Source organism: Oncorhynchus tshawytscha, linkage group LG14 (genome assembly GCF_018296145.1).
Source record: "Oncorhynchus tshawytscha isolate Ot180627B linkage group LG14, Otsh_v2.0, whole genome shotgun sequence".
Taxonomy (NCBI): domain Eukaryota; kingdom Metazoa; phylum Chordata; class Actinopteri; order Salmoniformes; family Salmonidae; genus Oncorhynchus; species Oncorhynchus tshawytscha.
Genome location: NC_056442.1, coordinates 10173706 through 10178239, shown reverse-complemented (window position 1 = coordinate 10178239; position 4534 = coordinate 10173706).

Genomic DNA, 4534 nt, shown 5'->3' with positions numbered 1-4534 from the left:
TGCACACAGTCAGTGAGGCCAGAGCAATGCATCTCAGAGCGCATGGATAAATCAGAATGTACAGAAGCAGATACAATCTAACTACAAAATGTTACAAACTACTTGATCTGGCATAGCACAATTGGTAAAATCAATTCATTTTCACCTATCCAGATAATTTAGTGATTGGTCTACTTAGACCTAGGCAAGGGGGGAAGCAATGGTCCATTTTCCAAAAATTCCAACAACACACTTATATTCTGGGCAATGACAAAAGTGTCTGTAGATCATAAATCCGAGAGCAGATAGAGGAGAGCAGATACAGTTTTAGTATCTTAATTTCATCACCCTGTTGCAAGAGAACACTTGTAGTGTATTCTAGGTTTAAAAAGGCTTCTGAAGTTTGTACTTTTTCCATTTTGAAATTTCCGATTTGCTTTTCCCTTACAATAAAAAACGAAAATAATCAACCCCTACAAAAATGCCCATTAACGATTTTAGCATGTAAATCTCAGTGGGGCAAAAATGTTTTAGTCAAAACTATTTGTTCAGCACTTTTGGAAATGTACAGCGACAGAATTCAAAACATGGGCTGTTCTTACAGTGTTCTCCCTGTACTTCAAGTCAGAACTGCAGGATAAATAAAGGAGGCATATAAGCAGACAATACATTTCTCAAAAACAGGTTATAGGCTACATGTGCACCACCAAGTCAGAACTGTAAGTGAAATTAAGAGGTGAAAATAGACCACAAATTAGGGTAGGCTACTAACAGCTTACGACAACATGCACTTAGTATTACTTTCTTAGCTACAGTATACATATCTCCCTGGCATATTACATTATTTATGCATTTGCATACAATTCATTTTTGAACTCACCTTGTTGTGCTGTGCTCACTTGAACAGGAAGGTGGCACGGTGGTCCTTTGTGGGCAAATTCTGTCATGAAACTTTGTCATCAAAACATTCTCTGGATTTATGGTGCTTTCAAGACAACTGGGAACTGGAAAAAAAGGCTGAATCATGATACCGTCGGTGATCTTCAGGTCGTAGCTCTAGAAAGAGACCAGAGTTCCTGATTTACAATTCTGAGTTGGATGAAAGTTCAAAACGTATTTTCCCAGTCGTAGCTTGTTTTTCCCGAGTTCCCAGTTGTCTTGAACTCACTAAAGTAAGATTTTGCAGTTCAGAGTTAAGTTGTTTTGAGCACAAATCGTGCTTCATTGACAGCAATGTTGAATGTTAACCATTTTAAACTAGGAAAATAGACCCTTAATCTTAGACTTGGGACCACACAGCCACTCCACTGAATAGCAGGCTAATGATTGCTTTGCAACGCTTGCAGTTAGCCACTCATTCCTTCTAAGCCACTCATTGTTGAATTTCTGGTTTCCAACTGGTTGTGTAATGTTTATGTCCAATAGCCGGTGAGCACCGATATGTTTTATCTATAATTTCTCTACATTTTCTATCTTCATATGACAAGGATTAAAAAGGATTTACCAGTAGATTGTCAACTTCATTCATGATGATGACTGCTAGCTAAGATTTAGAAAGTATGATGTTGACATGATCAGTCCAATCAAAGCTACTGTAGATATAACGTGATTTTACCTTCATTTAATCTGTGGCCAATGACCTTCTTTGATGGGCACTTCTAATGTAACTCTATGGCAGCACCCAAGGGGCTTGAATTTTCGAGCTCTACCCTTAGACCTGGCAGTGACGTAGTATCTCCATGAGTGACAGAACACTGAGCCAATCACTGCACAGCGCTGCATATTTACTGTTGGCTTGCCCCATCACCATAGAAGGCAATGAGCTAAGCTGAAACACCTGCATTTTGGAACTGCCTTACTCAAGAAAACAAAAAAGAGACCATATTTGTATGCGGCTTTATTAACTCAATGATACATTTTTGTTTTACATTGTTTGCAAACTGATATGTGCCAAAATAACATACAAAACAGGAAAGCCCATTTTGAATGACAGGTTGCCACTGATCCACATAATAATTCACATTTCCTGTATCTGAAGGATTATTTTCCTGCTGTAGCAAACTGGCTCAAATTAATCCTACATATGTAGGAGCAGTTAGGAGAAAGAATCCTGGGCTGTAAATCGTTAACAGAATTACACAAAAAATCAGTAACAGAATTACTGCAATTGAATTGGACACAATGGGAAATCATAGAAGTCACAAACCATAGTTGGGGCACCTGCTACTGTCCTTCCTTCCACTGGCATACTGTTATGTTCAGCTTATAACTGTTTTCTTTATCTTTCTGTTGTCAGGTGATCAAAGTAAGTGTGAAAACAGTCTGGACAACCCCTCCATCTCTCTCTCTCTCCCCACCTCTACAGGCTGGTGGGAGGAGCTCAACGAGGACAGGCTCATTGTAATGAATGGAATGTTATCAAACATATGGAAACCACATGTTTGAGTACACGACAATAGAGTACAGTATAATGTACTTTATTGTATTGTACTGAACTATACTTTACTTCACTCTACTGTCCAAACTTGTGAAACATAGATGTCTATGATTGGTTCAGATATTGTCGAGAACAACCAACTTTGGTCTTGTTTGGGGGCGGGGCTCATTCAATAGCAAAAAGTGCATGTCTGTAGAATAATACTCAAATATGCAAAGGAGGATATTGCATATTTATTCATGTAACATGTGGGACCATGGGAGGTCTACCAGTAGTGGCACTGTTTCAGGTATTGGGCAGTTTCTGCCAGCCTTTATAAGGAAAGTGGAAGTAAGCCATTGGGAGAAGCCATTTTACCTGGAATCCATGTGCCAGAATTGTTTGTTGAATGGATGTGTGTATTTTTGAAAGTGCTAAAAGCCCTCTGAACCCTGTGAAACCCAATGGTGTAAAAATTAAACATTTCCTAAATTGCATCCTGTATAACAGGTCCTAAACTCAAAAATAATTTCTAACACTACAAAGTGCATCTCCTTAGACTGAGATCTATCTTAGTACTTGGTGTGTGTTAGTATGATTATTGTGCCATCAGTAGCAGAGGAGGCTGGTGATAGGAGCTATAGGAGGATGGGCTCATTGTGATGGCTGGAATGGAATCGATGGAATGTAGTCAAACGTGGTTTCCATATGTGTAATATGTTTGATACCCGACTTCCAATAGGTCCTCCCACCAGCCTCCTCTGACTCAGTAGCCTCTAAAACACGTCTCAAAATCATTCCACGGAGGGCAGAGGGTCTCTGGGTTTTTGCTGCGCCCTTGTACTTGATTGATGAATTAAGGTCACTAATTAGTAAGGAACTCCCCTCACCTGGTTTTCTAGGTCTTAATTGAAAGGAAATAACCTGCAGACACTCAGCCCTCGGTGGAATGAGTTTGACACCCCTGCTGTAAAACATTAGAAACCTGTCCACTGGGTGCATGTTTTTGATGCAAATTGTAAAAGCTTGATGATGAGTTCGTTATTTGAAACAGCTGTGTTGTGTTAGGGCAAAAAACAAAACGTGCACCCATGAAGGGCCACACTACTGAATTTGCGAAACCCTGTCCTACACAAGCATATGTTGTAGGCCATTCATGCAAATAAACGCATGACATATTTTTTCAGTTTTCTCTAAGATGTAGTGATTAGGTGGAAAACAAGAAATTGAGAGAGAAAAAGTTCTGAGCCAGAGGTAGTTTGTGTATACCAAGGGGTGGCGTTATATGGTTGTCTATCATGTCACACATAATTATGCATTTCTGTGTTGTTCAGATCAGGGACGCATAATGTCATTCCGTTATTATTTTAATGGGTGAAAATCCACTTAATTTACTGTAGTTCAATAACCAAAAGAGATGTTTACAAACTCAAGGGGTCATGTCATACTGTGGCTAACACCCCATTCTTCTGCAGACATCTTTCAATCTTAATTCAGAGCAGATATTTAAGATTTTTTGGAAAACGTGGTCACATAAAAAACTGAGGGAGACCCTCCGCTAATCCCTGCCCTCCTTGGTTAATATTGCAACCTCTGACAACATTTTCCCAGGAAAACCAATTTCGCCTAACAACTGTCAAAATTCCCTCACAATGACCTCAAACTGTGATTTTAATATGCAATTAAGTTAAACACAGACTATCCCTTGCTAATCAGAGGACTCTCTGGTATGTTGTGATGGACGGTCATTACAATTGCTTATGGGAACCTGGTAAAAATGAAGGTTGTAGTGTGGCTAGCCACAGGATGGCTAAATGCACTGTCAGCATGCAGCCAAAGTTACAAACCCTTTTTGGAGCTAACTAATGTTTTAAAATCGTATTGTGATGTCAACAGCAGATGCTTTGTATTCATAACATGGCTAACTAACATATTGTTATGAGAATTTCATTATCAATGTTCATAAACTTCAATTCATCTACTCAGTCTGCAACCCAGAGTTTGTAAGGTTAAATGAAACAGACAGATTTCCCAGCTTACAATAGTCAAAACATTTATTCACGAGAGCACTCTGAAGTCCATCATACAAACCCAGTCTTTATAACACAAACAAACAAGTTCAAATCTTAAACTACGCCT